General features: G+C 48.9%; 1 gene segment (V, D, J or C); it reads left to right on the forward strand.

Moving 5' to 3' along the window:
* Positions 1-24,735, forward strand: part of LOC108383606 (immunoglobulin lambda variable 1-40-like) — a 178,626-nt gene that overhangs the window by 153,380 nt on the left and 511 nt on the right.

Consider the following 24,735-nt stretch of genomic DNA (forward strand, 5'->3'; position numbering starts at 1 on the left):
TAGGACAATTAGGCAAGAAAAAAGAAATAAAAGAAAACAAATAAGAGGCTAAAAAGGGAAAAGGAAGACTATCTCCTTTGGCAGATACATAACCTTCATATAGAAAATCTAAAGGAATCCCCCGAACAACTCTTAGAAGAAATTAGCAACTTGAGCAAGGGTGCAGGATACAAGATTAATATACAAAAATCAAAATATTCCTATACGTTTGCAACATCAAGCAGAAAATGGACTTACAAAAACAATTCCATTCTCAATAACATCAAAACAAATATAACATTTACAAGTAAATTTCACTAGAGAAGTGTAAAGTGTATTCTCTGTAAAGTACCAAATTTGTCAGAAGTAATTAAGAGGAACTTTCATACTTACATGACACTCATCCCTAAACTGGTCTACAGACTCGACAAAATCCCTGTGAAGATCCCCATCTAATTCTTTATACGAATCAGCAAGCTGACTGTAAAATTCTTCTGGAAGTGCAAGAAATCTAGAATTGACAAGACATTTGTGGAAAGGAGGAAAAAGCAGGCGATGCAGACTCATGATTCCTGATTTCAAACTTCATACGAGACAGCAGTCACCGTGTCCCTGGCTCAAGGTGACACGTACACAGCATTGGAACAGAACTGATGTGCAGCAGTAACTCCGCACATCCATGGCCAAGTGGTTTTGGGGAAGGATGCCAAGTCATTCCTGGAGAAGAATGGGTATTTCTCCAAACGGAGCTGGGACAACCAGATGGCAACATGCAAAAGAGTGAAGGTGGATCTTGCCATGACATCACATATAATATTCCTCAGAATGAATCTAACCTCTCAGTTTAGTAGCACAATTTAAAAATCTCAGAGGGAACCATAAGAATAAATATTCAAGACCAAGGATTTGGCAAAGATTAGAAAATATGACACCAAAAGCGAGAGCAACAGAAGAAAACATAGAAAAGACAACCCACTAAATGAGCCAGAATATTTCCAAATACTACATTGACAAGGGACTTGTCAATCTTAAAACAGTAATATGAAGCCAAGCATCTAAAATAGAACCCTCTTCAGAGAAAATATAAAATGCATTAGATGAGCTCAGGTAAAGAGTGTGTAGTGTACGGACACAACAATAACCTTGTTTTTATTATTGTAACCTAAGTGCCCCACACTAAAATTCCGCCAACACTTTGCCAAGGCACCGTTCTAAGACATCCGTTCTGAGTGACATGTTTCCAGCTGAACTGCAGAGCTTCCAGCACAGCCACTATGTGAGGGGTCAGGCTGATCCGTGCGAGAAGCACCCTTGCAGGAACCCTGGGGACCCGGCCCAGACCTCAGGCCGACCCGCTCCTCCCTTCCCATGCCCTCGTCCCTGCTCTTGCTTTGAATTCGCCAAAAGCCTGTGAAGCTAAGAAACCCATTGGCATCCCACCCTTGATCCCAGTAAAGGCTGAGGCCCAGGGCCGGGATCTGTCTCTGCCCCTGTGACCTCCCTGCGCAGCCCTGGGCCTGCCCTGTCCCCTCCAGAACCTGTCAGTAACAAACCAGATTTTCTGAAGCTCCCTCATGGCTGTTGCTGTGCTGTGTCTGCCATCCCAGAACCGCCAGGGCAGGTCCAGCCAGGGCACTGGCTCCACTGGGGATGTGTGAGGGGGAGGCCACAGGGAGTGTGGCCAGGTGTGTGCCCCTGGGGCTCCTGGGTGACAGCATCACCGTCAGACAGCTGAGACCGGCCACCAGCACGACCCTGGGAGCAGACTCACCCCACAAGCCCCTTTCCTCCTATGCAACTGCACCCCCAGGTTCCTACCAGGCCACCGAGTTCGTGTGACTTCAAGGAAAGCTGGGATAGGTCACCCACCCAACACCCTTCATGTGGCCCCAGAGCCAGTGGCAAATATGGCAGGTGAACTCCCCACATATCTGCAGGTGGACACAGCATGCAGGGGAACAGAGGGGTGAGCAGCTACCCACTGGGTGACCCCACATCAGAAAAGAAGGAAAAAGCCAGAGGAGGAGCCTAGATGGCGATGTGAGTAGGGCAGCGGAAATCTCCTTCCAAAACCGTATCTATTTTTGAAAAGACAACAAATACAACTAATCCTAAAAGAGAGACCAGAAGATACAGTACAACGGTTAGGGCTACATCTACATCTGCAAGAACCCAGCACCTCCCGAAGGGGGTAAGATACAAGCCGCGGCCCGGCGGGACCTGAGCGCACCCCCCTACCCCAGCTCCCCGGCGGGAGGAGAGGAGTCGGAGTGGGTAGGGAAAGGGAGCCCAGGACTGCTAAATACCCAGCCCTAGTCACCCGCACCAGAGCGCAGACACACAGTGCATGGTGTGCTGGAAACTAGGGAAACTGGACAATAAGACCTGCAGCAGGTCCCCGCAGCCAGCGCCCCTGGGACAAAGAAAAGTGAGTGCTTTTTGAAAGTCTTAAAGGGACAGGGACCCCACAGCTGGACGGCAGTGTCCCAACACACAGAGCCCAGCAGCTGGAAATCCCAGGGAACTCCGGGCGCCTAACCCCCTGGGTGGCAGCACAGCTCTGAGGCCCCTCATGGAGATAAAACAGCCTCCTGTCTATTCCCACTCTGGCGCAGCCCCGCCACAGCAGGGGAGCAGCCTGAGAACGGCCGCACCCACAGCGACCACCCAGAGCCTCCTCCACAGCCACCTGGGCCAGACTCAGAGGACCCGTCAGTGCACAGCTGCCCAGCACAAGCCGCTAGGGGTCACTGTTCTCACAGGAGAGCACACCCAGTGCACCTGCCCCTTCCCACAGGGCTCTGGGCTGCCCCGATGGCTGCCCCACCCATGGCAGCTTAGGGGATTAATCAGGACGCTGCTCCCCATGTGCGGGTAACCAGCACAGGCAGCAAGGAGGGCAAGGCACAAGAAGGGATGTTGTTCTCCCAGCTAACACATGCGCCAACTGCCCATGACTACCTCTATAGCTATGAAAAGGCAGAAGAACTTGATCCAGTCCAGAATCACCCAGACAACCCCTGAGAGGGAGCCTGGGGAGATAGATTTAATCAATCTTCCTGAAAAAGAATTCAAAATAAAGGTCATAACTATGCTGATGGACCTGCAGAGAAATATGCAAGAGCTAAAGGATCAAGTTAGGAGGGAGAATACAGAAATAAAACAATCTCTGGAAGGACTTAAGAGCAGACTGGATGAGGTACAAGTGCCGTTAATGGAATAGAAACCAGAGAACAGGAATGCACAGAGAAGCTGAGGCAGAGAGAGCTAAAAAGGATCTCCAGGAATGAAAGAATATTAAGAAAACTGTGTGACCAATCCAAATGGAACAATATATGCATTATAGGGGCACCAGAAGAAGAAGAGAGAGAAAAAGGGATAGAAAGTGTGTTTGAAGAAATAATTGCTGAAAACTTCCCCAAACTGGTGGAGGAAATAGTCTCTCAGACCATGGAAGCCCACAGAACTCCCAACACAAGGAACCCAAAGAGGACACCACCAAGACACATAATAATTAAAATGGCAAACATCAAGGACAAGGACAGAGTATCAAAGGCAGCCAGAGAGAGAAAAAAGGTCACCTACAAAGGAAAACCCATCAGGCTATCATCAGACTTCTCAAAAGAAACCATACAGACCAGAAGAGAATGGCATGATATATTTAATGCAATGAAACAGATGGGCCTCGAACCAAGAATACTGTATCCAGCACGATTATCATTTAAATTTGAAGGAGGGATTAAACAATTCCCAGACAAGCAAAAGTTGAGGGAATTTGCCTCCCACAAACCACCTCTACAGGGTATTTTAGAGGGACTGCTCTAGATGGGGGCACTCCTAAGGGTAAATAAATGTCACCAGGGAAAATAAAATCACAGCAAAGAAAGCAAAACAACCAAATACTAACTAAAGGCAGAAAATAAAATCAACTACTCACAAAAGCAGTCAAAGAAACACAAAAGAGTACCGAATAAAACACCTAACATATAAAGAATGGAGCAGGAGGAATAAGAAGGGAGAGAAATAAAGAATCAGAAGACTATGTTTATAATAGCTTAATAAGCAAGTTAAGTTAGACAGTTAGATAGTAAAGAAGCTACCCTTGAACCTTTGGTAACCACGAATCTAAAGCCTGCAATGGCAATAAGTACATATCTTTCAATAATCACCCTAAATATAAATGGACTGAATGCACCAATCAAAAGACATGAAGTAAGAGAATGGATAAAAAAGCAAGACCCATCTATATGCTGCTTACAAGAAACTCACCTCAAACCCAAAGACATACACAGACTAAAAGTGAAGGGATGGTAAAAGATATTTCATGTAAACAATAGGGAGAAAAAAGCAGGTGTTGCAGTACTACTATCAGACAAAATAGACTTCAAAACAAAGAAAGTAAGAAGAGATAAAGAAGAACATTACAAAATGATAAAGGGGTCAGTTCAACAAGAGGATATAACCATTATAAATATATATGCACCCAACACAGGAGCACCAGCATATGTGAAACAAATACTAACAGAACTAAAGGAGGAAATAGACTGCAATGCACTCATTCTAGGAGACTTCAACACACCACTCACTCCAAAGGACAGAGTCACCAGACAGAAAATAAGTAAGGGCACAGAGGCACTGAACAACACACTAGAACAGATGGACCTAACAGACATCTACCGAACTCTATACCCAAAAGCGGCAGGATACACATTCTTCTCAAGTGCACATGGAACATTTTCCAGAATAGACCACATACTAGGCCATAAAAAGAACATCAGTAAATTCAGAAAGACTGAAATTCTACCAACCAACTTCTCAGACCACAAAGGTATAAAACTACAAATAAACTGTACAAAGAAAGCAAAAAGGCCCACAAACACATGGAGGCTTAACAACATGCTACTAAATAATCAATGGATCAATGACCAAATTAAAATAGAGATCAAGCAATATATGGAAACAAATGACAACAACAACACAAAGCCCCAACTTCTGTGGGATGCAGTGAAAGCAGTTCTAAGAGGAAAGTATATAGCAATCCAGGCATATTTAAAGAATGAAGAACAATCCCAAATGAATACTTCTAAAGTCACAATTATTGAAATTAGAAAAAGAAGAACAAATGAGGCCCAAAGTCAGCAGAAGGACGGATATAATAAAGATCAGAGAAGAAATAAAATTGAGAAGAATAAAACAATAGAAAAAAATCAATGAAACCTAGAGCTGTTTCTTTGAGAAAATAAACAATATAGATAAGCCTCTAGCCAGACTTATTAAGAGAAAAAGAGAATCTACACACATCAACAGAATCAAAACGAGAAAGGAAAAATGATGATGGACCCCACAGAAATACAAACAATTATTAGAGAATACTATGGGACTCTATATGCTAACAAGCTGGATAACCTAGAAGAAATGGACAACTTCCTAGAAAAATATAACCTTCCAAGACTAACCAAGGAAGAAACAGAAAATCTAAACAGACCAATTACCAGCAAAGAAATTGAAGCAGTAATAAAAAAAACTACCCAAGAGCAAAACCCCAGGCCAGATGGATTTACTGCGGAATTTTATCAGACATACAGAGAAGACATAATACCCATTCTCCTTAAAGTTTTCCAAAAAATGGAAGAGGAGGGAATACTCCCAAACTCATTCTATGAAGCCAACATCACCCTAATACCAAAACCAGGGAATGGCCCCACCAAAAAAGAAAATTACAGGCCAATATCCCTCATGAACATAGATGCAAAAATAGTCAACAAAATATTAGCAAACAGAATTCAAAACTACATCAAGAGGATCATACACCATTATAAGGTGGGATTCATCTCAGAGATGCAAGGATGGTACAATATTAAAATATCCATCAACATCATCCACCACATCAACAAAAAGAAGAACAAAAACCACATGATCATCTCCACAGATGCTGAAAGAGCATTCGACAAAATTCAACATCCACTCATGATAAAAACTCTTAACAAAATGGGTATAGAGGGCAGGTACTTCAACATATTAAAGGCCATATAGGACAAACCCACCGCCAACATCATACTTAACAGCGAGAAGCTGAAAGCTTTTCACCTAAGATCGGGAACAAGGCAGGGATGCCCACTCTCCCCACTTTTATTCAACATAGTACTGGAGGTCCTAGCCATGGCAATCAGACAAAATAAAGAAATAAAAGGCATTCAGATTGGTAAGGAAGAAGTCAAACTGTCACTATTTGCAGATGACATGATATTGTACATAAAAAACCCTAAAGACTCCCCTCCAAAACTACTAGAACTAATATCAGAATTCAGCAAAGTTGCAGGATACAAAATTAATACACAGAAATCTGTGGCATTCCTATACACTAATGATGAACTAGCAGAAAGAGAAATCAGGAAAACAATTCCATTCACAATTGCATCAAAAAGAAAAAAATACCTAGGAATAAACCTAACCAAGGAAATGAAAGACCTATACCCTGAAAACTACAAGACACTCTTAAGGGAAATTAAAGGGGACACTAATAAATGGAAACTCATCCCATGCTCCTGGCTAGGAAGAATTAATATTGTCAAAATGTCCATCCTGCCTAAAGCAATCTACAGATTCAATGCAATTTCTATCAAAATGCCAACAGCATTCTTCAACAAACTGGAACAAATAGTTCTAAAATTCATATGGAACCACCAAAGACCCCGAATAGCCAAAGCAATCCTGAGAAGGAAGAATAAAGTGGAGGGGATCTCGCTCCCCAACTTCAAGCTCTACTGCAAAGCCACAGTAATCAAGACCATTTGGAACTGGCACAAGAACAGAGCCATAGACCAGTGGAACAGAATAGAGACTCCAGACATTAACCCAAACATATATGGTCAATTAATATATGATAAAGGAGCCATGGACATATAATGGGGAAATGACAGCTCCTTCAACAGATGGTGTTGGCAAAACTGGACAGCTACATGTAAGAGAATGAAACTGGATTGTCTAACCCCATACACAAAAGTAAACTCAAAATGGATCAAAGACCTGAATGTAAATCATGAAACCATAAAACTCTTAGAAAAAAACATAGGCAAAAATCTCTTGGACATAAACATGAGTGACTTCTTCATGAACATATCTCCCCAGGCAAGGGAAAGAAAAGCAAAAGTCAACAAGTGGAAGTATATCAAGCTGAAAAGCTTCTGTACAGCAAAGGACACCATCAATAGAACAAAAAGACATCCTACAGTATAGGAGAATATATTCATAAATGACATATCCGATAAAGGGTTGACATTCAAATTATATAAAGAGCTCATGCACCTCAACAAAAAGCAAATAATCCAATTAAAAATGGGCAGAGGAGCTGAACAGACAGTTCTCCAAAGAAGAAATTCAGATGGCCAACAGACACATGAAAAGATGCTCCACATCGCTAGTCATCAGAGAAATGCAAATTAAAACCACAATGAGATACAACCTCATTGTGGATGGCCACCATCCAAAAAACAAACAAAATCAAATGTTGGCAAAGACGTGGAGAAAGGGAGACCCTCCTACACTGCTGGTGGGAATGCAAATTAGTTCAACCATTGTGGAAAGCAGTATGGAGTTTCCTCAAAAAGCTCAAAAATAGAAATACCATTTGACCCAGGAATTCCACTTCTAGGAATCTCCCCTAAGAATGCAGCAGCCCAGTTTCAAAAAGACAGATGCACCCCTATGTTTATCACTGCACTATTTACAATAGCCAAGATATGGAAGCACGATACACGGTTTTTTCCTTTGCAAAAACTTTATCCCCATGATAGCACTGTGGGTCCCCAACTTGTATTAATCTGAACAGTACACCTCAGACAACTTTCTCATTCAGAATGCACATGCAAAGCCCTTTGCTATAAGGCGAGGGCAGTATTCCTTGGAAAGCCATGTGAGAATCCCCTTAGACACCCCTCTTACTAGACGCGGGTTGTTTCTGAATGTCGGCTGCCACAGGCCATGTTCTAATGAGCACCCCTTCTTGCACTATGCTTTTAATTACATTTATTACCAGAAGGACTGGAATTGGAGCAGAGTTTAGAGGCATGTTGAATTTCTTTGTGGTAATAAGCACCCCCCATACCTACCATCAAAGGATGTGGCCAATATTACTGTTTTGTGAACTATTAGGACAAAACATGGCTTCTTATTTGGAGATTTTACATTCCTTTTGTCACAGTGACTTTAAACTTCTTTTTCTCTGTTCTTTCCAATTGTTATTTGAATTTCTTCTTGAATGTTCATTTCTCTGCCTGGTTTTCTGTTTGGTTGTTTTTATTGGTTTAGAGAAACTCTTTGTATGTGGAAAACCTATAGCACATCAGCCTAAGAAACAGTGCCATGAGGTGACCCAGGCCCTCCATGGCCCCACAGACACTCAACAGTCCCCGAGGGTTGGGCAACTTGCAGGTGGGATTTGGTCTGCAGGGACCCCTCCTTGATGCCTGGGCCTACTAAGCACCTACACGTGTTTAGCTATGCCTGGCACACACTGAAAGGCACGCTTGAAAGTGTGTGGTCTGATAAATTTTGAAATACATATAATCGCACGAAACAACAGTGATGGGATTTTCCATTTAGAAGCTGACACTGGAAACTGGACTGTTGGAAGGGACGTCAGTCTGAGGAAACACACACATGCACCCACACGTGCAGGCTCAGAATTATACCACATAGACTGACGTAGAGAACAACTTGCTGCTAAGCACACAGACCCTAAAGGGAACAAAGCCGCTTGCTGAAAAATGGTCATGATCCTTTACCTGGAAATTCAGCTGCTTTCACCGAATCCTCAGCCCTCATTCCCAGCAGGAACCCAGAATCGGGTGGCTCTCCAGATGAAAGCCAGCAAGCAAACAATACTCTATTGGTTTCAGGTGCACAACATTGTGATTTGGCAGTTATATACAAGATGCTCATCACGGTAAGTGGCGTTACCATCCATCACCGAACAGTTATTATGGTCTGATTCACTATATTCCCTATGCTGCACTTGCATCCCCATGACTAGCTTATTATATAACTGGATGCTTGCACCTCTTTATCCTCTTCACCTGTCTCACCCACCTCTCCCCCGGCAATGGCGCCCACCAGTCTGTCCTCTGTGTTTGAGTCTATTTGTTTTGTTTGAAATTGAGTTTTAATAGGTCCTTAATGAGGTTTAAAAAAACTACTAAAACTAAAAACTGAAACTATTCAACTTTGCCCTGTTTCCCCTTGCTCCAGAGAATTCCTAATGGGGGCAGGGGAACCCTGAAGGGTGCAGGATGCAGTAGGAAGATGGATTTGCTGTGCACGCCTGCACCACAGTTTGTATGACCTACATGGTATAGCATTGCTTATACTAGAAATCATTGAATGCTTGAGCAGGTTCTCTGTCCTCTCGGGGCCTCTGTTCACCTGCTGAGAAATGGGTGGGGGTGTGTTGTGAGTTAAGGAGACTGCTGTCAGCACCCAGAGGTCCCTCTACTAGGTAGCCCTGGGATAGCCTTGTCCCTTCTCCAAGCTTAGCTCTTCACTCTCAGGAGCGGTAAGAGGATTTGAACACCAGAAGGCAAGTGTCCAGGCCCCCAGCCCACAGCAGTGGTCCGTGCTCCTCTAGGAGCATCCTTCACTGAGACCTTTACGAAGAGAATGGAGTCCTTGTGTTCTCTTTGTAAGAGAGGGGGGCAGAGGCTGCAACTGGGTCCCCAACACCATCGCCCATCTACCCTCTAAATGGTTGGGGGCTCACCACAGTACCTGCTCCTTTGAGAGGTTGACTCCTAAAGTTTTTATCAGAGGTTTATAAAACGTTCACATCATGCTTTTACATACATTGAATGGAAGCCAGTATCATCATGATTTTATTCCCACACTTCTATAACATTCTCCTCTAACATTTGGAAACTTTTCATCTTCTTTCTTCTCCTTGACCTTTGTTTCCATTCCACACTCCTTACTGAATGTGATCTGCTCCTCTGTGATTATACCTGGAAGTCTCTTATTTATTTTCCTGTCATAAAAATGTACATTTTAATATTTGTTTCATATCCTGTGATTTTAAGTGCTAAATGATTGCCCTTCACGTCATAATTATTCACAGCATATTTGATTAAAACATGAGCATTAAAATGTTCATACATAATTACTAAATCGTGTTGATGCATAGATCCATCAGTTCATGGGACCCTCCACTGGAAGTGAAGCGTCACTGTGCTCTGGCTTTCATTTTTATAAGAAAAGTAGTCTCATAAACAAAAGTTTTGTAATACAGTGTCATCCACTGATCTGAACTCCTTCCTAGTTTAATGACAAAAATCTTTAGTGGTTGACTCAAAAATTAATTTTCTTAGTGATCTTTCAGCTGGTGGCTCTATTTCATACTCTTTAAATTTTGTTGACAGCGAAGGACTGGAAACTACCTAGCTTCACCAGGGTTCATGTGGCGGCAGCGTGCTGCCCTCTGGACCCCTTCTGGAATGAGGGGTTTGTTGCCATCTGCTGGGAGAGCTGCTGCAGACAGCCCAGGCCGCATCCGCCAGCTCCCTTGAGGAGGAAAACCGCCTGGGGCCACGCTCCTGCCAGGGGCAAGCTGGCTCCATCCCAGAGGGGACCCCCAGCCATCTGTCACCCACTGTCTCAATCCCTGGGCTCTGCACCAAGAAGACTTGACCAGAATATACTAGTTAAATCTGTTACTCCCATACCAAGAAGACCCTGCATAAGATATTTTTTTAATTGGAAAAAATTAAAATATCTGTAATCATACTGCATCTTTGCCAATACAGTAGCTTTTAAGAAAAAGGCTTTCATCTTCTCATGCACTTTAATTATATTTTATCTCCAAAATTCGGGGCTGCTGATTTGAATCATTCAACCCATGGAAAAGTCCCATGGTGTGATCCGATTGGCAGAGCCAGTCCGCACTGTCGGATGTACTGCTCAGATGCACTTCTGTTAGAAACTGTCTACAATTTGTCAATACAAACAAACATGTTGACGGGCATTTTGAGGAATATCATGAAGTCGTTGAAAGTTAAAGGATGTCTGGTGAGGTCATCAGAAGTGGTCAAACATTAAAGTGATGGAGATCTCATATGACCATGTATCTATTTTATAATAACTTTTTAAAAACAAGGTAAGTCATGACGCTGTCATTAATTTGCGACATACAATGCAATAGCTATTACGCTTTACCATGTACAGTGTGGATAAAATAGAGTTCCTGTGGCCAGGATTCTCACCTGGCCCTGGTTGACTAGCTCACTGCACACCTGTGGGCAGTACATGGCTGTCGACTCTATAAAAAGAGCTCCGCCCAGTGCTCTGGGTGCCACACGGTGGCAGGGCTGCAAGGCTGCAGGAGAGCAGAGCAGAGGCTAGAGTGGTGGTGGCAGCACCGAGGACAGAGGGCCAGAGGATGGCTGTGCGGACAGAGAGGCCCAGAGGCAGAGACCGGCTTGCTGCATACAGACTCGCTCTGAGTGAACAAGATTTTAGTGACTGACCTGCCACCTGGAAATAAAGTTGGGTATAACCCTTTCACCCCAAGAACGTTTTGCTGTCATTTTCTTTGGTCACATTGAATCCATAGCGAACTTGTCCGGGGCTGAAATCCATTGGCAAGACAATAGTTATACATAAATAAATGTGAGGGCTTTTAGGAATAATGAAATAAGAATCGAATGTAAATCATATTAGTTTTGGTAGCTATTAGTTTGGAGCACTTCTTATGATCGCATTGAGGAGACTACACTTCGGGGTCAGGACCAGCCATGCTGATTGTTGCTGGTGGGACAGCTCAGCTAAAGGATCTGTGGCTGCTACAAGACCACCAGCTGCCACACATGGTCTCCTAATGATGGGAGAGGAGCCCTCCCAGGTGTCAATCCACGACTTCACAGAGGATCTGAAAAACAGGATCCTGCTTTACAAATAGAAACCCACTTGGTCAGGTGGGGCAGACACTGCAGAGCGCTGGCCACGCCCACTCCAGTGCCCCCAAACCCCTTCCCCTTGCTGGAGGTAACAGGTTTCGCGAGTTCCAGACACATTAGGACTAGAGTAGGGTGAGTAAGACATTCTCATTGCTTGCAAAATTTAAGGGAGCGCCCAGAATCTCAGTAATCAAGATAAATAATATTTAATGCAATATTTTTTAAAGCAAAATTAATGCAAAAGCATCCCATGACTAAAACACCAGAACATGTCAAGTCAGGATCCCACCCTACACTGGTGTGACTCACCTCAGTTGCCTCTCCCAATGTCCCGGTTCCCAGGGAGAGTTGGGTTCCAGGCCAGATGAAGAACCGGAACCCTGGCGCTGGATCACCGTCCTGCCCCTGTGGCTGGGCTCTCCCCGCCATGTCCCACCTCCTGCTTCCCAGCTCCAGACTTTTCTAGGCCAACCTCCCTCTGTCGCTGTTCTCTGCTGCCTCCTGCTGGACTCTCCCCTGCTGGCTACACTCCAGGCAACTGAAGTGAGAGAATTAGGGGTTGAAGCCCTGAACTTCCAAAGCCCCACCCTCCAGTTCCAGGCTGGCCCCCACCCCATGACCAAAAAGGCTGGTCCTCCCACGCCTAGGAACCCTGCATGTGCAAGTAAGGCCAGGACACAGTCTTTGCACCAGCTGCTGTGTGACTTCGGGGGGAAACCCCCTCTGGGAGCCTCATTTCATCATCAAAAGGAGCTGGAAGACCCCCACTGGGCTGGTGAGTCTGTGACATCTACAGAAGCAGCAGAATTCTTTCCCCATTTGCTAGAGGAAAGCTGGGGGAAGGGGGGTTCCCTGAACCCCCAGGATCACCAGGGGAGCCAGTGACATCAAAATTCCTGGGGACCCCTTATAGAGGGATCAGAAGCTGCAGGACCAGACCCTACTCTAAGGACTCTGAGAGATTCCAGAACTTCTGTCATAGCCCCTAATTCGTCACCCTTTGCCTCAGGTCCCCCAGGCATAACAGTGAGATGCTCAAGATAAGATGGCAAGCACCAGGCAGCTTGAGTGTGGGTGAAGGGGAGAGCAGCCAGCTGGGAGACCTGAGCCAGGGACAGGAGTCCACGGTGACTGCAGGCAGGATCTTTGGGGCCTGTGGGACGAGAGTGGGCAGAGGACTGGCCAGCAGGAGGCAGAGGTAAGGGTGCCCCGCTGACATGGAGCCAGGCAGAAGTGACTGGATGCGAACACGCCTCTCCACTCCAGGAGAGGTTGGAGACAGGGCCCAGGGGAGCCAGGGACCCTGAGCAGGGGCTCCACCAAGTGGGACAGCTGGACCCAGAAGCTGGCCTGCTGGATGCCCCCCTAGGCACAGCTCAGTCTGGGGTGTGGGGATTGGGGGGCAGGCAGGTGTGGGAGGGCCAGAGCTGCAGCTGCACCCACAGGGAAGGCCCAGCCCAGCCCCCAAAGGCTCCCAGGTCTCAGCCAGACCCAGATTTCCGACCGCAGCCACCACAGAAGGGTGTGGTCTGTGTCGGCGTCTGCCCACAGGCCGTGGCATGGCAGGCTCAAGGGTCTGGGAGAGAGGGCAGCTGGGGTCACTGAATATAGGGACAGCCCCTTCTTCTCCCTGAGATCTGGGGCTACCCCTAGGGGAACCACAGCTTCTGGGCCCTGGGCACACCCACACCGGGGTGCTGGGAGGAAGCAGCTTCAGCCTGGACCCCCAGGGTGGGCCCTGCCTCGGCCCCCAAAGAATCCAAGGTCAGAGGCAGGAGTGGGTCAAGCAGCACAATGGGGAGAAGCTGGGCTGGATGGGGTGGGGGGCCTGTACCCTGCATGGCGTCTGTTAGGGTGCTGTGCCCCATTACCATTCAGTCTCACTGCTAGATTCTAGCTCACCCTGCACCCCTCTCCCAGAACAACCATGGACCAAGTACTCACCTTCTCTGGGCCTCAGTTTTCTCATCTGTAAAATAAGGACACGTGCCCTACGGACACACCAAGACTTGTTCTGAAGCCCAAAGTCAGGAGAAGTGTAAGGGAGCAGACTTTGTTCAGCACCTGCTCTGTGCGTGCGCTTAGCAGATACACAATCCCATTCAAAGCCACAGCCTCCCTGCTGCAGACAGACGGCCTTCATTTCAGGGATAAGGAAACTGAGGCCCAGAGGGGACATAGGTGCAGATGGTTTCAAGGTGCATGAGCTTGATGTTACCTCTTAAGTGAGGGATACAGTCAGTCCCGGTGGGCCATGGCCTGGCTGAGAAGTCCTGTGAGGGGATGACTGGGGTGGGGGACCAGCCCGGCTTGACCAAATCGGCTAAGAAAGGCCATCTTGGCCAGCAGGAGTACAGTGTGCAGGGGCCTAGCTTGGGAGACAGGTCAGAAGAGAAGCACCAGCCCAAAGATCTCAGGCCTCATCATCTCCTGTCCACTGGGCACTTGGCCACCCCCACAGCCCCTCCAGGCCCCAGGGAATTGCTCCCCAGGCGGGCAACCTCAAAGAACAGGAAAAGAGGGCAGGTTAAATATGCCCCGCTCAGGGCTCCAAGGGAAGGGGCAGGGGCAGGGCCAGACGGGCAGCTCCCAACTACAGCAGAACAGCTGGCAGATGCCGCTCTCAGGGACATCCCCGGGAGTAACAGTCACAGAGCTTGGGAGCGGCTGGGCACTGGGGGCAGGGACCCGAGATGGCCCAGGCAGAGGACAGGGCCACACTGGCCAAGGGCCCCTGGGACAGCCGCTGCCAGCAATGTGAATAGGGAGTGCTGGCCAATCCCCACCCAGGGAGCCCACCGAAGTCAGGCTGGAGGTGCCTTTGACACTGAGGGCAGATGAGGCTGGGGCCAGGCCAGGTGGGCTGCTGCTGAGCCTGGCTGTGGGCACCCATGGCCTGCTGCCCCTGGCGGCATCACCACGGGGAGCTGGCCCTGCAGGGAGCAGCAGCCCGTCCAGCTTTCGAAGCCTATGACACAGGTAAGAACGGAACAGGTCATAGGGGCGGATGCGGAGCTCCCTGAGGCAGGAGGCAGGAGCCGGCACCAGATGCAGAGAGGAGGGAAGGGGCAAGGGTGAGAGGGAAGGCTCGGCCGGAGAGGACAGGCCCAGACAGGCGGGGACCGCCCCTAGGGTTGGCGTTTGTCCTCTGTGGATTTGTTTGCCTTGGTTTTTACCTGCAACTGTTGTTACTGAAATGTTACTGTTGGTGACTGAGTGTTTTGGCACCCCTTACATTTTGCCCCACAGGATTCTGCCTCTGAATGGGGCAGGTATGTGGAGGCAGGGGCAGGACATACCCAGCAGGCACTAATTGTTTCAGGGACACAACCTCCCTCTCAGCGCCCCCACAAAGCAGGTCCTGTGGTCCTCCCAATCTTACAGCCTGCGATAGAGGCCCAGAAAGGTAAAGTAACATGCCCAAGGTCACACAGTACACGGGCACAGTCCCAGAACTATAAGAAGCTCCAGGACTGAACGCTGTGAGCTCATGGGCATGTCCTGTGTTTAAACAAAATGGTCAAAGAGAAAGGGTGGTCTGCAAGGTGCTGGTCTCCCACAAGGAAGTCCCCTGACTGGCCGCACAGAGGGTGGGCCTGTCCAGCATGTCCAGGAGTGGGGACAGACCCATGGAACATTTCAGGCGTAGTAAGGTGGAAGGAGTAGGGGGGTGCCCAAGCTGGTCTTAAAGATGGAGAGGCACTCACTGGTGATGGGGGGGCTCCAGGTAAAGGGAGGCACATGGCAGGGAGGAGACTGAGGTGCACAGACACGGCAGGGCACGTCTGGAAGGGGACACTGACCTTAAGGGTCTTGTGCACCCGTCCTTTATCCTGGAGTCCTGGAGGTGCTTAAGTAGGGGACTCTCAAGAATCAGATTCATGTTTTGGAAAAATGGCTTCAGACTTTTGGAATCCAGGTTTTTGGAGAAGGGGCAGCGGGTCAACACCTGCACTGTGGGATTGGGGAGGAGGTGCCAGTCCACACAGGGACCAGGCACCAAGATATCCTGTGAAATTGTCAAGAGAATTTACAGTGAGTGTACCAGAAGGTTGGCCGAGGAGGAATAGGCACCCTCATGGACTGTCTATAGAAGTCTAAAATGTACAACCATTTTAGCAATAAGCAGCATGTTCTACAAGAAAGCATATTTATCTAAATTGTGTGATTCCACTTCTAGGAATTCATACCAAGAGGGAGAAATAATCAAGATGTAGCCAAAAGTTTAGCTCAACATGATTAATGATGAGTGATAACTGGAAGTGACCTAAATATCCAACAGAAAGGGTGTGATTAAATAGAGTATAGAACATCCATCCTCCATAAATCACCAAAATTAGATTTCTGAAATTGGGTTTTTGAAGTATGTGTGCATTTTTGAAAGCGGGTCAGAAAATACAGAAAGATGCCTGATGGTGTGTTTCTGGCTGATGGGATTTCACCTAATTAAAATTTTTCTTTCATTTTTTCCATAGTTATGACAATGTTCACAAGAAAACATATTTCATTTCTATCTTCTAAAATAATTTTAAATGCAAGAGTAGCATGCACTTGTTAAATATTTAAGCACCAAAATATATAAAGTAATAATCAAGTGTTTCATATTACCAAAACCCATTCTCCAAGACAGCCACTGTCAGGTTGGTCTACACACGTCCAGCCCTTCCATGTGTATGTCCCTGAAAACACACACACACACACACACACACACACACACACACACACACACAAAGTAGGTGTTGGGATTTTATTTTTCAAAAATGGCATCATACTCTGCATATTACCCTGCAACTAGCTTTTTAGATAAACTTGTTTTTGACATTTTCTATCTCAGATCTTCCATATTTTTGTAAGACTCAAAGTTTGAATGAACTAGAATGTATTTCATCATTCCCCTATTAATGGACATTTAGGTTGTTTCCATTTGAAAATATAAATTATGAATGCTGCTACAAATGAAATTTCCGTATGTGTATGTGTGTTGTGTCTGCATGTATAAGGTGCACTTATGTATTCCCACAGAAGAGATGCCTAAAAGTGGAATTGCTGCATCAGGGAGACCAAGCTTTTGACATTTTTATAGGCAATGCCTAACTGTCCACCCAAAAGGCTGTTTCAACTTAAATTCACGATAGTGAATGACAATGCCCTTTCCTCTATATCCCAGCCAATAATGGTATATTATTGATAGTTTTTTATTTTGCCAATCTGATTGGCAAAAATGAAAGTATGTTTGTTGTTTGTTAGACCATTGATGAAACTTGTTTTCCTTCCATATTTTTATTGACTGGTTTATTTCTTCTATGAATTTACCCATCATAATTTCACCCATTTTCCATTTGGTTGGTTGTATTTTCTTACAGGAATTTCTTATAGAACTTCTTCATATACTTGTGATATTAACCCCTTGTTAAATATACATGTTGTAAATATTTTTCCCTGGTCTGTTTATCCCTTTTGTTTATGGGTTCCCTTATCATAAAGCTGTTTTTAATTTTTATGCATCAGATCGGTTTAATTTTTTATTTAGGGTTTCTGTGATCTGTGCCGTACTTTAATAAGATGAGATCTTTTTTGTATTCTCTTCCACCACTTGCATGTTTTGGTGTTTGTTTTTACTTCACCTGCAGTTTATTTTTGTATAGATAAGAATATGACCTTCTTTGTTTTCCAAATGAAACGTCAGTTGTTGCATATTTGTTGAATATAAATGCAATTGTTATCAATCACTAAATTATTGACTTATCACATTCTCCCTGTTATTCTATTGATTTTGTTCATTCATGCATCTATTCCACCCTGTTTTAATTACTGTAGCTTTACAGTATGTTTTGGTACCTGGTAGGGAAAGAACCCATCATTATTATTCTTTTTCAAAATATCTGTGTCTATTCTCCATCATGATTCTTACTATGGGGCTTTAGAATCAGTTCACTCATTTTTGAAAAACCATTCTTTTAGTGTTTTGTTTCTAATTTTGTGGAACACATGGAGTCTTTTGAGGAGAATCGACATCTTCGCTGTGCTCAGCAGTTTCACACAGGAACATCAGATGCTTCCCATTCACTCACACTCTCATTATGTCTATCAAGTCAATTTGTTTTAAATTTTATTCATGTAAATCTTGTACATTTTGTGTTTATTCCTCAGGTTTTTAATATAATTTTCATTGTGGTTGGGTATTTTTCCCCAGTCCCCCACATCCTAAGGGGTTGCTGCTTGAGGAGAAGGGAAAGCTACTGATTTGTCCATGTCGCTCTTGTCTTCATTTATTGGACTCTTGTGTGAGTTCTAACAGTTCTTCGGGGATTTTGTAGGGGCTTTTTGACATAGACTAGCACATGATCTGCAAAGAACAGTGTCCTCTCATTCTTCCTACTATTTATGCCTCATTTTCCCCCCTCATCTCATTGCATTGGTTAGAATCTGTAGAATATGTTGAATAATAAAAGAGAGAGTTGCCTTCTTAAAGGCAACCTGGCCTTTAAGAAGGTTTTGCCTTTAAATAAAAAGGTTATTTTCCTTTTTGGGAGATACTCTTTATCTAAGTGAGGAAGTTTCCTTAGATAAATTAATAAAAGGCTGCAGGTTTGCTTTCTTTAAATCAGAAACAAGGGTTGAATTTATATCACTATTATATCAAATTTTGTTTCAAAACTCTTATGTGCACATTTTCAATTCAACCAGGACCAGATGGTCCTATTAACTGAGGTGGTAGATGCTGGCCCCGACACAGTGGGTTATCTTCCAATTTAGATAAACTTTACTGAGATAAAATCAGACTTGGCAAAGCCTGAGGATTCTTGCAATCAGAAACTCTTAGTCTGACTTGGGTGTTTCTTTTTGTTTCTGAGTGTTTTAATGGTGTTTTTGTTATGGTCGGGCATCTGGCACACAGAAGGTGATTCAGTGATGGGAAAGCATTCTGGGATGGCTCCAGGCCCCTGGCCCGGAGAGAAATCTGCTGAAGGGAGGACAATGCAGGGGAGCAAGTTTGCAGGGAAATGTGCGGGGTTTAGCTGGAGCCTGTTGACTTTGAGCTGCCTGTAGGAAATTCAACCAGAGACAGGTTCAGGAGGCAGAATACGCATTAATCCAGAGCCAGAGAGATCAGGACTGGACGTAGGGATGCAAGACCGCAGGACAGTCACTGAAATGTACCACATGTGTCAGAGGCAGAGAGACTGGGACAGTACAGGAAGACTGGTATTTGGGGTGGCAGTGGCCATGCAGGGGCCAGGGAGAAAGGGAAGCCACAGGAGGGGAGAGTGGGCAGTGCAGGTGCCAAGAAGAGATGGCGGAGATGGATGGGTTATGGACTGATGAATAGGTGATGGATGGATGACAGATGGATAGATGGATAGATGGATGGATTGATGAACAGAAAGACTGTGACCCGGGGACACACACTGGGTAACTCCAAGGCCACAGGAGGCGCCCGCCTTGGAAGGGGTCTGGGCAGGGGGACACCTCTGGGCTGTGGGCCTACCCAGGTGTGCCCTGGCCTCTGGGGAGCTGGCTGCCCACCTGCCCAGCCCCAAGACACAGCCCCGCCCACTGCAACCCCGTGCCATCAAGCCCTTCAATTTCCTACTCTGGCCCAGCCCCTCGGGGGCAGGCCCCAGCTGCTGGCCCACAGGTTTTGGTCCGAGCCTCAGTCATCGTGGTATCTTTTTGGAGCTGGGACCCGAATCACCGTCCTAGGTAAGTGGCTCTCACCACCTTCCCAACCTGCCCACCCCTCTGCTGTCTCTGGAAAGTCATTTTTCTCTCTCTGGGGGCTGCCAACTTCTGGCCTCCCAGCCTGCAGACCAACTCCCTCCTTTCTCTGTGGGATCTGGGCTAGGAAGTTTGGTCTTCAGTGACCCAGTGGCAGGAGCACCACCTTCAGGGCCCAACAGCTGGGCACAGCTGGGTCCCAGGGGCCTGACCTGGGGGATGTGGCCCAGGAACAGGGGCTCCTTCGCCTCTTCTAGAGCAGACCCCCAGGGGGCAAGAGGCTGGCTCTGATGAGGGGCAGTGGGTGGCCTTAGAGAGTTCCTGGGTCCTCAGGCGCTGGGCTGGGAGGGCCACACGGGAGGCTGGGGACAGGGCTGGGGTTGTGACTCCAGCCTCCGGGACACAGAGGAGCACCCTAAAGGGAGGCCCATGGAGGGTGGAGACAGGAGGCAAGCTCACTCTAGGCTGAAGCTCTCATAACTTCCGCTGGGCTGGGAGTACCTGGCAGCATAGAAACACTGGTAAGACGGGGGAGAGGCGGAGACCTGGTCCTCTCAGGACAGTGCTAACGAAGGAGCAGGTTCCTGGGGGCTGAGTCCTCTGTCACTGCAGCCTCTTAGCCACTGGGGTCCAGGTATCTGACCTGTCCAAGGGTCAACCTCCTGCCATCCTCAAAGAGTGACTTACACTCAGGAGATGAGGAAGGGGGAGTGACCGGGGGTCTCAGAGCTACATGGCCACTCCAGGAAATCAGCACTTTCACTGGACGTATGGGGGAGGCCATCATCTGTGAGCAGCCCCAGGAGACAGCCGAGGGCAAGGGTCCTGTGGGCAGGACAGGGGCCGGAGAGGCGGGCAGAGCCTGGGAGGGGCCCGGGAACTTTGGCCAGGGAGCCGGTCCTTGCGAGGACAGTGGAGGCCAGGCAGGGGCAGAACCTGTGCCTAGTGGGAGAGGGGGCTCCAGACCCCACTGTATGCCAGTCTCAGGACCGGGGCCCCCACACACTATCAGGATCATCCTGGGGAGGAGACCCCAGTTAACAGGGAAAGCCCCCCAGGGGGCCAGAAGGGTGGAGTGACACAGGGCCTGAGGCTGCGCCGAGGGCTGGAGGGCAGGGCCAGACCCCAGACTCTGGCGCCAGAGACAGAGAGGAGGAGGACAGCCGGCCCTGGGCCCCCCGGGGAGACGGAGGCTTCAGAGGCCCGGCGGGAGCAGTCACCAGGGAGAGGGCACTGCCGGGCCTCAGGGAGGGCGGGGGACTGTCTACGCCCAGGAGCCGGGGTGGAAGGGAAGGTGTCGGATAAACAGTCAGAGAGGCCCCCGCAACACCCCTGACTCCAGGAAAACTCACACCCCCTTCTCTGTGCACACAGGTCAGCCCAAGGCCGCACCCTCGGTCACCCTCTTCCCGCCCTCCTCCGAGGAGCTCAGCGCCAACAAGGCCACAGTGGTGTGTCTCATCAATGACTTCTACCCCGGCGACGTGACGGTGGCCTGGAAGGCAGACGGCGCCCCCGTCACCCAGGGCGTGGAGACCACCAAGCCCTCCAAACAGAGGAACAACAAGTACGTGGCCAGCAGCTACCTGAGGCTCTCCCCCAACGCGTGGAAGTCTCACAGCAGCGTCAGCTGCCAGGTCACGCACGAAGGGAGCACCGTGGAGAGGACGCTGGCCCCCAGGGAGTGCACTTAGGCCCCGAGCCCCCGCCCCTGGGCGCCTGGACACACAGGCCTCCGGGGAGGGTCTCCCTCCCCCCACGTACCTCCCAACCCACCCCGGCCCTCTCCCTGCTCCTCATCAACTCGCAATAAAGGGTCCTCCCTGCCCATCAGGAATCATGCTCTCTTCTCATTGTTGGCTTACACATTTTCTGTTCTGAACTCAACCACACCCTCGGGGGCACAGACACCTGTTGCTTGTGGGAAGGAAGCCAGGGAAAGGGCCATCTCTGCAGGTTTCCTTGAGAGGTAGTGTCACTCACACTCAGAGGGCAGAGAATATTCCAGAACAGGGCATCCAGGCAGCAGGACCCAGGACATACCACCACCTGCACCCGCCCTGAACTTATGATCCTCACAGGGACCAAGTCCACCCCAGCGTCCCGGCAGCTCACAGGCTCACTCCCATGTGATCAGCTGTCCCACTATCCCTCCGTCAAGGCCCCGCACTCCACGCCATGCCCTCTTGGCCTCCGGACCCATTCGGAAATTCCCCATCCCCTCAGCCTGACATCCCACCCCATCCTGAGGGCCCTCCATGCTACTGCCTCCCTAGGGACACTGCCCCACGGCCCCTGCCTCAGCCCCCGTCCCCTCACTCTCACAACAGGACACTCCGCTCCCAGACCCGGGTCACCCCCTCCACACTCCTCCTGGGGACCACCCTCCCACACACGTCCTGGAGGGCACAGCTGTAGTCAAGGCCCATAGAGGACAGGAGCCACCTCTGCTGCCTCCCAGCCCTGACAGGCAGCCCACCACTGACCCAGCACAAATGCCGAATGGCCACTACTCTTGGGGGACCTGCGTGACCACCCATGTCCTAAATCAAAGGAAAGATACTGGGAATGTGCCATTCATGACTCTGTGGGCTGATCATCATCTTAGGAGCACGCATGCACACACACTCATTGACATGGACATGAACATACACTCACACCAATATGCTCACAAAACACATTTATAAGCACACCCACGGTGGCACCACTATGGAGGATCAACTGGAACTGGAGTAGAATATGTTTCGGTGGGGACCCAGTTTGGGAGATGAGCAGGGAGAGGGTATCCCTGACGTCCCCAGGCTGTGCGCTGCCCAAGCCACGGGGCTGTGCCGGAGAGAGAAGGATGCCACACCCACTCCTGTGGGCGTCACATGGGTGAGCTCTGCAGGTGACAGTTCAGGACCAGGTGCAGTCCCAAGGCCTGGGTCACAGGGACCCGTAACTACATGAAGCTGCAGGGCAGGGGTGCACTTACTACTCCGGCTTGTGGGGTCCCCCTGTGCCTGTGACGCTCGTGCACATGGGACACGTGTAATCAGGAGCACCAGGGGACAGCAGGCACTCCCACGCTTAGGGCTCAGGGAGGAAATTAGCAAGAACAGTGGCCTCCTCCCCACCTAGAAGGGTCCACCTGGGCCATACAGCTCTAGTTCAGCCCTCCTGGAGGGGCAGGGAGGCAGCTGCCCCCCACCAGGCTCAGCACACGGTCTACGCACCAGCTGCTCCTGGCACCTTCAGGAAGGCCCAGCCAAGGAGGGAGGCCACGTCCCAGGGCCCTGCAGAGGCTCTGGATGCTGGTTCAGGACTCCATTCCTGCCCCGCCACACTTCCCATTCCCTCCCAAAACGTCCATGGCCTCCTCAGCCCACTGAGTGGTGCATCCAGGTCTGCAGGCCAGTACCAAGTCTGCAAAGGGGTCTCAGCTCCGCGGTGTCACCCACCCCTTTCTCCTGTCATCCCAACCTAGACTGAGGAAGGTGCATATGGTCGCTGAAAAGGATGGAAATGGGAGAGACTGTGATTGAAAACCCAGGCATTTGATACCATCCCATCTCATGACCAAGAATGGACAGAATACCAAACTTCTGTGGAACAGAATTCAGGTCCACAAGGCCAACTTCTGATCCTCTAAACTGCTCGACCAGCACCCATGACTAGGAGGCTGGACTTTGGGCCTCCCAGGCAGCTGCAGGGGGCCTGGCAGGTTGAGGGTTGGTGGGCACGATGCGTGACAGGAGGGTTTTTGTTCAAGGCTGTGCAACTGTGTACTTTTTTGGAGGTGGGACCCGGTTGAACGTCATTGGTGAGTCTCCCCTTTGCCATCCTCTGTAGCATACAGATTTCAATTTTGGATGATTTATCTCCTCTTTCTGTCCTTATCTGGCCTGGGGTCTGAACCCTTCTAAGGCATGGAAACTTCACACACACCCCTCCCCCGGGTTACTCATCAACCATGTAACCCTGCTCAATTTTAGCAGGCTTTTGGGAGGACCACCCCTCTGAGTGCTTCCTGTCCCCCTCGCTGTTCTTCTGAGCAGTCTCTCTCATCCCTCAACAGGACTCTGGGATGTGTGGGTCCTGCAGGCTCTCGAGCGCTGGGGTCTTAGGGCAGGGGGCCTCCAGCTGGGGCACCGGGGCCATGGGAAGGCGGGAGCAGCTGCACTGTACCGGGGGGGTCACTTGTCCATTGGGGCATCTCTGTGTTCTACGTGGAGTCCAGTCAGGGCTCATCAAGTAATCCCACTGTGGAATTTAGGGAGATGGGGGGTAGACGCAAGGTGTGGGGGGCAAGGAGGGAGGGAGAGTTTCCTATGGGAAGGTGACCCAGGGTGCTGGGTCCCTGCTCCTCCCCTAGGACATCAGGACACCCAGGAGAGGGCAGGTGTCAGCACATGTTGCCCCCAAGGGTCGATCCTCCACATGCCACCTCTGTGGGACAGACGCCTGAGCAGGTGCCCAGGAGAGGAGACTTCCTGTAGGGCCAGGTGACAGCAAGAGGTCCTACCAGGCAGATACATGTCCCAGTTAGACACAGTCCCCAGGCTAACATCCTAGGATAGGGGGACAGCCTGCGAACAGCCCCGGCCCAGCCTCAGGAGGGAGCACGGCCTGATCTGGAACCCTCCTGCCACTGCCCTCCCTTGGATCCAGTCCAAGGGTCTTAATTGGAAGGTGGGTGGGGGATGCAATGGTGCCATAGTGGGGGCTGACGGCAAGAGACCTACCCGCACAAGGTAGGAGAGCTTGAGACCAGGACATACCCAACACCTGGGTGAACGCTAGGCACAGGGGCTGGGTGCAGATAGAGGGGAGAGAGATGCCCCAAGACAGACGGACTCACACAGACGTGAGGTCCCAGGGCCCATGCCCGCCAGCACCAGGGAGACAGTCAAGGAATGGTGGCCTATGCGGCCCCACAAACCTGCAGAGCGCCTGAGGGGGCCAGCTCCCTAGGGTCTGCCATGAGAGTCTCCCAGCAAAGGTATGTCACCCTGCTCATGGCTGACCTGAACTCAGGACAGCAGGGGCCACCCGGGGTCCCACTGTAGACCACGGAAGGCCAGGCCCCATATCAGCAGTGAGGTCAGGACCTCCC

Source organism: Manis javanica, chromosome 15 (assembly GCF_040802235.1).
Source record: "Manis javanica isolate MJ-LG chromosome 15, MJ_LKY, whole genome shotgun sequence".
Lineage (NCBI taxonomy): Eukaryota > Metazoa > Chordata > Mammalia > Pholidota > Manidae > Manis > Manis javanica.